Here is a 10,509-nt window from a genome sequence, read left to right on the forward strand (position 1 = left end):
GTAATTCACTTAAGCTATTCCTGATTGAACTGTAAGATCTGTACTTCCCACTTTCGTATCAACGGCCTCAAAATGCATATTGTAGACTTTGGGATATGTTACAGGTCAGTGTCACACCAAGATTGTGGAGAATGAGGGGGGGGGGGGGGGGGGGGGGGGCGGGGGCATGTCACTCTCCAACAAGTGTTTACCAATAAATGTGGCGGAAAATTACGGGTATAGAACGGCTTAACATGTGGAAAATGAGATTTTCATTATTCGCTCACTGTATTTAACATTTATTATTCCTTTAAAATCGCACAACAACTTCAATAAAACACAGTTTAATCACTCATCCGCACACTTATTTCGCAATAATGTCACTTTTAAACTGCAAATCCTGTAAGAGCTCTCTTGAATCTTCACGAGTCTCTCCCAACAGCCTTGATGTGGATAGATACGTACAGCAACCAGAACTGTGTCTGCAAAATCACAAGAATTATTAAACAATTTTTGCTGTCACCAATTACAAGCAATATAATTGACAGAGTAGATTGCTAATATTTGCTGTAATGAAAGCCACTCAATGGGGTATATTTCACATTTTCAAGAACGATCTCACTTTAAGTAATTAAGTCCATCGAAACACTTAGAAACTAACCTCTCGTCTGACGAAAACGGTCTAAAGACGCAGTGGCAATTTCTCCAGATCTGCTGACAATGATATTTTGAGTTATCACTTTACTGAGTGACTGAAATGTAGTTCGGGTACCTGAGAACATATCAATATGTTAGAATTCATTTTCTAAACACGAACTATTACGGTACTGTATGGCTACTTACATATTAATTACACTATTAATATTTTCACAGTTGTTTCTTTAATACAAGATTAAAGCGAACGGAACAACAAACGTAAAACATACTTACCAATGACAGGTTTGTTGAGATGCAATTTTCTGTGTGGACAGATGTAGCTTTTTCATACGGTGGTAAGTTGCAGAAATCGCAGAAGACAGGCGTCTAAAGCTAGCGAAATGAAGGATGCTCAACTACCGATAGATGGCTCTAGCGCGTACCGGCCGAAGTTCACATTGAGTGTCCGCCAGAGATCACTGGTGTGCGCCATATCTGAATTTGGCAAAAAACCAAGTGTCAAAACACGGATGAAAATGTTTTTTGTTCTGCGCCCTCATAAGTCTTTTATATTGGATGTTCTAGATATATACACATCAACATAATGAAGTGTCTCTAATCTAGCGAGAAAAAACAGTGACAGTTCTGCTATGAAATTCCTAAATTCGAGTGTGTTTTGGAAGTTTGACAAGCTGACCTATAAATCGTTTAATATTAATTTTATGAGTGCTTTACTTATTTCCCCGTTTTAAAACACTACTTAAGATTCAATGGAGGTCAACAAATTACCTTACTTGCCAAAGCTTTTTTACCTTACTTGCCAAAGCTTTTAACTACAGGTATAATTCGGAAAATCAAGTGTGGAAAACAGTGAAGACGTCTCTTGAAAAAAAAAAAAAAAAAAGTTGACATCGTTTGCGGTTGCTTAGGGGTATGTTTACTGACAACAGAAATTACAACTGAACTGTTAAAGTATTACTTACGTATAAACGGAAAAATTTATTATTTTTCTTTATCTGAAGTGATGCATTGCCGATCTGCATATATGCTAACACTGTATTTGCAACATGCACTTACGAATTTGGCTCTCTTTGATCAGAAATTTAAATGAAATGATTTTATTAACGGCTGTATGTGCATGGTGTATTTTAACTGAGTAATAAGGTAGAAGCACCCGTTTTTGACAGTGCTTCAGTCTTTGATACGAGACAAGAAATAGATTTAAATGAGACAAACACAAAGGCCAACGTTAAGGCTCCTCTTAATTGCATGACTTATATCATTTGGAAGTTAAGTCTAGTACTAATACACTCCTGGAAATTGAAATAAGAACACCGTGAATTCATTGTCCCAGGAAGGGGAAACTTTATTGACACATTCCTGGGGTCAGATACATCACATGATCACACTGACAGAACCACAGGCACATAGACACAGGCAACAGAGCATGCACAATGTCGGCACTAGTACAGTGTATATCCACCTTTCGCAGCAATGCAGGCTGCTATTCTCCCATGGAGACGATCGTAGAGATGCTGGATGTAGTCCTGTGGAACGGCTTGCCATGCCATTTCCACCTGGCGCCTCAGTTGGACCAGCGTTCGTGCTGGACGTGCAGACCGCGTGAGACGACGCTTCATCCAGTCCCAAACATGCTCAATGGGGGACAGATCCGGAGATCTTGCTGGCCAGGGTAGTTGACTTACACCTTCTAGAGCACGTTGGGTGGCACGGGATACATGCGGACGTGCACTGTCCTGTTGGAACAGCAAGTTCCCTTGCCGGTCTACGAATGGTAGAACGATGGGTTCAATAACGGTTTGGATGTACCGTGCACTATTCAGTGTCCCCTCGACGATCACCAGTGGTGTACGGCCAGTGTAGGAGATCGCTCCCCACACCATAATGCCAGGTGTTGGCCCTGTGTGCCTCGGTCGTATGCAGTCCTGATTGTGGCGCTCACCTGCACGGCGCCAAACACGCATACGACCATCATTGGCACCAAGGCAGAAGCGACTCTCATCGCTGAAGACGACACGTCTCCATTCGTCCCTCCATTCACGCCTGTCGCGACACCACTGGAGGCGGGCTGCACGATGTTGGGGCGTGAGCGGAAGACGGCCTAACGGTGTGCGGGACCGTAGCCCAGCTTCATGGAGACGATTGCGAATGGTCCTCGCCGATACCCCAGGAGCAACAGTGTCCCTAATTTGCTGGGAAGTGGCGGTAGGATCCTACGGTCTTGGCGTGCATCCGTGCGTCGCTGCGGTCCGGTCCCAGGTCGACGGGCACGTGCACCTTCCGCCCCACGTGTTGAGCAATTCGGCGGTACGTCCACCCGGCCTCCCTCATGTCCACTATACGCCCTCGCTCAAAGTCCGTCAACTGCACATACGGTTCACGTCCACGCTGTCGCGGCATGCTACCAGTGTTAAAGACTGCGATGGAGCTCCGTATGCCACGGCAAACTGGCTGACACTGACGGCGGCGGTGCACAAATGCTGCGCAGCTAGCGCCATTCGACGGCCAACACTGCGGTTCCTGGTGTGTCCGCTGTGCCGTGCGTGTGATCATTGCTTGTACAGCCCTCTCGCAGTGTCCGGAGCAAGTATGGTGGGTCTGACACACCGGTGTCAATGTGTTTTTTTTCCATTTCCAGGAGTGTATTATATTGGACTGATCCATGATGATGTAGGAAGTGAAGGAAATTGCTGAAAATAACATTGATCACAGCTGTTAATTTTATGGTTAGGGTGTCTTAAAACTGTAATTTTCCTGTCTGACACCCAAACAATGACTGGTACCATGGTTTTATTTTAAAATTGAATTCAAAACATGTCAGTGTGCAAAATTAATTACACTATGAATTATAACCATGGAATTTTATTTCTGTGAATCTTGGTTCCAGTCTTTGAGATGGTGTCTGTCACTGGAATGACTGGTTGTCAGTATAGGGCCCAAGCAAAAACCAAACCTGAAACTGAAAGCTGCAGAAGCTGGCCAGACAGGCACACCAATGGCTGCTACAATCTGTGTGAGACCAGGGTGTCATTATATTGCAAATTTAGTGTAAAAAGTTCCATATTGTCTGAATTTGTTCTACACTGACAGGACATTCTAGTCCAGCCGAGTTTCTTATCTGCAAAAGTACACTAGCCAATACCAGTGGCACAAAGATAGTGCCAAATTACAAACTATCTGGTAACAACAGAAGTATTGCTGGACAATGTACAGTAAATAATATGTAATAACCTGGGGAATTCAGAATTGGTTTGAAGAAATAGAACAGTATCTGGAAAGAGAGTAACATTCTCTCTCTCCCTCCCTCCTTCCTCCATGTTTAGAGTATTCCTGTAATAAATAGCTAATAGCATACCAAGAACATAAGGGTGTCACAGTGGAGATTTGTTTTCTGGTACAGACATCTGATACAGCTATTCCACAGTAAAACTTACTTTCAATAGGTGTGGTACCAGTGCACTCCCATAGGATAACAGAATATTCTGTCCTCCAGGAATCCCATTGGGTACACCACTTACAGCATTAATTGTACAGCAACTACAATGTTCTGTGAGCAAGTAATACCAGTCAGTATCTTTAATTTTAACATAACTCTTTACTCCCATAACTACCTGCTTCTACGTGTGCTTGTACTACAGGTTATTGGTAAAGCAAATACTAATTGATTGGGTCTTCACACTTTTAATACTTACCAAAAATTATGAAAAAGTAAATTGTTTTATTACTCTATCACCTGTATGGTGAATTAAGAGGTGCTGACTGGTTTCTTTGAATATTTAATAGAAGCCTTCTTTTTACATGCTATTGATAAAGAGCCATTCCAAGTTCTGTACAGAACAATCTCTCCCATTTTTCCATGAGGTTTGTTATTCTGTACACTAATATTGCTTCTTCTAAATGGTAAATAATGCATTCAGACATTGTTGGTATTAAAGGTAATTCATGAAATAAATTATATTTAAACCAGAAAATTAAAGGTTCCACATGGCACATGAAAAGTACTTTGCTACACACATGTATGTACAGATTCCAAATTGTCTGTGAATTTGAGTAACAAACTTTTTTAAATAGAAATATGAAGAGCACAATACTTTGGGCCTGCAACAACTCAAACGTAAAATACTTTAGTTCCCTATGGGTAACTTTGTTCTACACGTGACTCGTGCAACTTCTTTCACTCTTAATGGAAAACAAAATGGTTTATGTTAACGTTAACTAGCAAAAAGTGTAACCATTGTTACATAATTTCTGTGAACTAAGATTCCTTAATGTTAATTCCGGGTCAACAGAAACATCCGATCTCACGCGTTGGCTTTGACCCGTGACGTAAGGGTGTTGTAGTGTGTGACGTCATTACGGCGCGGAGTTTGGTTTGTGAGTGTGGCATGTTTGTAGATGTTGCCTCGTTGACGTTACCTTAGTAGGAGTTTTAGGGCCTCTAATATATAGTTTACCTTTTTACTGTACTTTTTGTTTTAACGTCGCCTATGAGGCTTTTATCAGTTTGCCATTAGATTGTTCAATCTTTATGGTCTATATGTTTTGTCGCTACTAGTTATGTCTAATGAATCAATATTGTTTTTTTCTTTTTTTTATTTGTTTCTTTTTTTTATCTTTTGATTGACATACACGTTGATCTGTAGCGTAGCCCTGAATACGAGGTTAGGTTGGGAGTTTTTTTTTCGGGGGGGGTGTCAGGGGGGGGGGGGGCGCAGCCTGCCTGGCCTTGAGTACCACTTGTTTATTATTATTATCTTTGTTTGCTATCAATGTTAGCAGATTGTTCTTGTGAAACCTTTGTGTGTGTTGTTTTTCTGTGTGTTTTCGTCTTTGTGATACGTATGCAACGTTATATCCGCCATATTGGAATTGTCGTTTATGGTCGTTTCCGCCATATTTGTGACGTCATGGGTTCAAAGCCGACGGGTTGGATCGGACGCTTCCGTATTTCCTTAATTCCTTCCTTTGTTGTCATAACTTCAGTTCCATGTGGGACATATGAACTAACAAAATGAAATGCTTTTATTACTATGAACAACAAAATATTTTTAACATTTAGTACACAGTTCAAATCAGCAAAAAGTGCAACCGTATAATTAAGGTAAATGATGAAAATTAGGCATGTAACAAGTACTGCAATTTCCTAAATTGCCAAGTGCAACTGCAATCACTGTATTCTGTTCTTTGTAGTGCTAGAAAGATAATTCTATATGATTATTTGCATTCTCTCCCCCCCCCCCCCCCTCCAACACAGGAAAATCTAATAGAAAGACCTCCTCGCAAAATAAAGACAAAATTCAGAGAATTAGGTTTCGCCTGACTCAGGCTCTCTTATTCTAGAATGGTTCTAAAGTAAAAAGAATCCTTACGATCAATTGGAACATTGTGTTCATTCTAGGAAGTATTAAAACAAGAATTGACAGAGTAACAATTTTATTGCTCTTATGTTGCAGAGTATCCACAAACATTACTGTTTGAAACATAGGGCCACTGCATACTTCATTAGATCACACCCATCCTGTGATTAAACTGTTTTCTTAAAGTGAAAAATTCAAGTTAACAGTTATTGAAGGACATATTTTTTCACACTGAAAGCCAGCTGTCAAATAAGTCTCAGAACTTTTTTTCCATTAATTTCACACAAATCACCTGTTTTTAATGCAAGTGCATATTTTGTAACACCAAACATCTTAAAATAAGCTTATATAATAAACAATTAGAATTTTGTTCCAATATCTACACAGGATGTAAAGAGTTAATTTTACTTCAATGTGATTCGTCCTTTGAAGTTCATCATTACACAACAACAAATCTATGGACAAAGTAGTTTTAAAAAAGCTGTCAAAATGTCACACCCATCTGCATGGAATGTTCCATTACATAATCTTTTCCAATTTGAGCACTATACATGATTAAACAATATGAGTTTATTTAACTTCTGCCTTATACTTGATTAGTTGTTTAAAATTTTCTCAGCAGACATTTTTTTCTCATACCCTGCAGTATAATAGACTATGTTTTGCTTGTAAAATGAGAACTTAATCTTATCATCAAGAAGTGCACACCACTTCTCTATTTCATTTTCTGCAGCACTTTCATCACTTTCTACTACATGCTTTCATGCATGAAAATCATAAACAGGTGGCAAACAACACACATTAAAATTTGAGCAATTCTCATTCATTACAGTGACACTGTTACCCAAGAGCAACTTGCTCATGGCACATTTGAACTGGTATGCATTTGGATTGTTGTTCCAACCACCTCTGGGCCGAATGCAGGAAAAAAAGCCCTAAGTGATCTTTTGACAGTTTATATGTCAGCAAATACTTCAGAGGAGATTCAACACGAAGCATACTTGACAGAGCTATGTGCCTGACTGATTGCATATCGAAAATTATCCCAAAAGCAAAAGTACTTCTTGCATGGAGCAACAACGGAACACCAATAATTTTTAAGCTTTTGATATAATTTTTAGTGTCTGAAAATACCAAGCCAATAAGATTTGTTGTCAAGTCTCAGGGGGCTCTTATACCGTTTACCTAATGGATTTCTGGAGTTCAGAATATCAAAAATCCTATCAATATAATACAAAATTTCTACTGTTGCTTCACTTCCTTTAAAATTTGGATCACCAACCCTCCTCAAAAACTCTATACTATCTGCCACACTAGAATTCAAAGTCTGTACAGCTAATGAAACATTCATTTTTCTATTTACATAACTTATATGTTGTCCTGATACTTTGTTGGCAAATGTCATACCTTCTTCTTGTTGTACCTTCTTCAATTGCTCAATGAAATGCCTATCTAATAATGCCAGTTGGAGACTCGATAGATACTTCTGCTACAGTATTTATGGCTAACTTAATCATATGACACATGTCAAAGATACAATAAACATTGTATTTTTCCACAGGATGAGGAAAGTGGCTTTTAAAATCACCCTTGGGAAAATTTAAAGTACAGCCAAGTGCTTATATTTACCTTGCAGCCATCACATGTAACACACCAAACCCTAATGCCAGAACTATGCAGCCTCTCAAAGCAGATTTTATCAGTGTGTCCTGATTATTTGCCTGTACACCGTTGATAAAGAAATATGCAATCGGGTATTTAAATTTGCATTTAATAGAGACAAGCATGAAAGTCAGAGCCTCAGATGCCTCTATTACTTCTTTTGACTGAGAAACTTCCCCATCAAAGTCAAAAAAATAAATAAATAATAAAAAAAATTACCTGTGTATTGCTTAGTTCCTCGGTCCCAAACTACTTGCTTCCTAATTGCCATACTGTCTACAATTAGACATGAATCGCTGAACTGGTCCCTTACAATTGGGTTCAAATCAATTTACTTAAAAAATCTTTTAAGAAGCCAGGTTCACAGTCTACACTTTCCACCCATTTGGAAATCAATGATTTATGGGGCAGTGGCATTAATTTTTGCTGGTGAATAAAAGTACACAGTCATCACAAACATTTTCGCATTTGTCGTGTATCTATTACCCTTTGACGAGAGAGAGTTGTTCACTAAATTGCACACTAATTCCACTTGTGTTCTTTTCTGATGATTGAGGAAATTATGTAACTCCTTAGGAAGATGCTTCTCCTTCAATGAACTTATGATGTCATCCATGGAAAATACTTCACAGACACACTTCAGTTTACGTTTTAATTCGTGCACAATGTCTGAGAAAAAATTGCAAGTTTCGGTCGCCTTGTCTTCCATTTCTACTTTCGACTGTATACCACAATCAATTACTGAAGAACCAACTGTACTCTGAAACAAAGAAATAATTTCGTTATAAATGATTGAAATAACTCAAGGCCTGATGAAAAAATATTATAAGAAAACTTCGGGCGTGTGAAAACATCCTTATACTAACGTTTTTGACACAATTCGCAGGGAAAGTCAAAAACTGATGGCACTGCTTCGGGTTTGAAACGTTTCTTCCACGTTCCAGGGCTCACTATGTAATCATCTTGTCGGAAATGGTTTCCGCAAAGAGAACTGCAAGACGTAGGATTAAAACCTTTCCGCTTCACGGAAGTAATACACTTCTTTAGCAGCTCTGGGTGCTTTAGAAGAAACCTGTTCAAAAGCATCGAATTAGCAAACGCACTAAGTCTGTATTTTTATCGTATTGTATCGGTAGTCCTATTACCTGTGAAATGGTAAGTCACTTTCCTTACTCCATCGCTTCGTACAATTGAAAGCGGAACAAGAAATCACCATTTCGATAATACTTAATTCCTTATACACCGTACAGACCGAGAGAAACTTCTTGCCAAATTCGAATATGGCGGTCAATACAGAGTGACGACAGTAATCAGCTGGTAGAGCCATCTATCGGTAAGTCCGGTAGTTGAGCATCCCTCACCTCGCTAGCTTTAGACGCCTTAAGCAGAAGTCACAGAAATCGCAGTGGCGGAGGGATACGCGATTTAGGTTTCTTAACTGCGACAAATCACAGTTAAGAATAACAGATACTGAAAAGTAGCATTCACAGAAATCCTGATATCGGAAAATCGCAGTTTAGCCCAACACTACCAGAGTGGAATGAAACACCACAGGACAAGAAAAAAGAGAAACGCACCTCCCGTGTTAAAAGTGGGAAACACAGACAGACAGCAGCGCCTCAAATGGTATGGAGATGAACTAAAATAATAAAACAATGCGGGTTGCTTCCCCTCTACTTTACTTACGTTGCAGGTTTTTATTTTAATTCTATTACCTTATTTTTCTGGGCGTTCTATGTAATTATTTTAGCTGGCATCATAATAAAATAATTGAAACACAGCTATAGCACACTGAACTACAGCAGAGAGAAATCTATTCAGTAATATTTTCAGTCTATTTTTGACGTTTGTGTCTGACAGACAAGAAAACATGATATGAGCAGCGACTGTCAGGCGCAAACGACAAAAATAGACTTAAAGTAACACGCTTATATTGTTATCTATCAACATGTAAAAGCTCCAGCATGTTTTATGGTTCATAAGAACTAGATGCAACACTTGAAACTGAGAGTAAGTCGAAACAAGCTTGTAGTGTAAATAATTGAAGCAAAAGAAAAATAACATTGTAGCAGCTAAACTGGACTACAAATATTCCTCAATTTCGTAAGTTTTACGTCATACAAGCTGCTGGATCAATGGAGAAAAAAAGCCTATTATTAAGAGAATAAGAAGCAGTTGAAGAGGTTCAATTAAGACATATTTATCACACTATTAATTAATGAAGAATTCTAAAATTTGTTACAACTATGTTTCAGTTCTGTGTAACTGCCCAGCAAACTTGCATTACTGACCATTAAATCCTTAAAAAGGTTCCTACATCTTACTACTGTAAATGCTTCAACGCAAAAAAGAAAACATCAATATCAAGTACCAAAAGCAGGAAAGGTGGATAAAAACAGTGAAATGAAAACAAAACTTACTTTTTATTTCTCAAGCACACAAGAAAAATGTTCTTTTAACTGTTATAAAGCTTTAAACCGTTTATTGAATTTGTCTTTAACAATACCAAGTCTTTTATTACTGATTGTGTGTTTCCAATCTTTCACATACTTGTAAAGCAATAGAGGTACACATTGTCTTAAAATATACTGTTCAGTAAAATGGGCCTTGCAAAATGTTATTTCCTTTGGAAACTTAAACAGTGAATAGAATGTATTCTCCAATTGTTCCTGGTGTCCACATTTATCTAAGAATTCATACAACTTACTATGAACATTTGCCACAAAGGACATTAAGCTGTCACTAACATACAATAATTTTGGGTTTAAAGCATCATATTCTTTGACACTTGTAAATAAATGATGCTTTGTGGGTGTTGGTGAGAAGAGAGTTGTTTTACAGTCACTACAGTTGG

The 10,509-nt window shown here is 38.6% G+C and overlaps 1 long non-coding RNA gene across 1 annotated transcript; it reads right to left on the bottom strand.

The window, feature by feature from the left end:
- Positions 1-266: 266 nt before the first annotated feature.
- On the bottom strand, positions 267-1,046 carry LOC126187720 (uncharacterized). The gene is made up of 3 exons (XR_007537782.1): positions 910-1,046; positions 641-751; positions 267-461 (listed from the first exon to the last, which is right to left on the bottom strand). It is a non-coding gene; the product is annotated as an uncharacterized LOC126187720 (long non-coding RNA).
- Positions 1,047-10,509: the final 9,463 nt, after the last annotated feature.

This window comes from Schistocerca cancellata, chromosome 5 (genome assembly GCF_023864275.1).
Source record: "Schistocerca cancellata isolate TAMUIC-IGC-003103 chromosome 5, iqSchCanc2.1, whole genome shotgun sequence".
Taxonomy (NCBI): domain Eukaryota; kingdom Metazoa; phylum Arthropoda; class Insecta; order Orthoptera; family Acrididae; genus Schistocerca; species Schistocerca cancellata.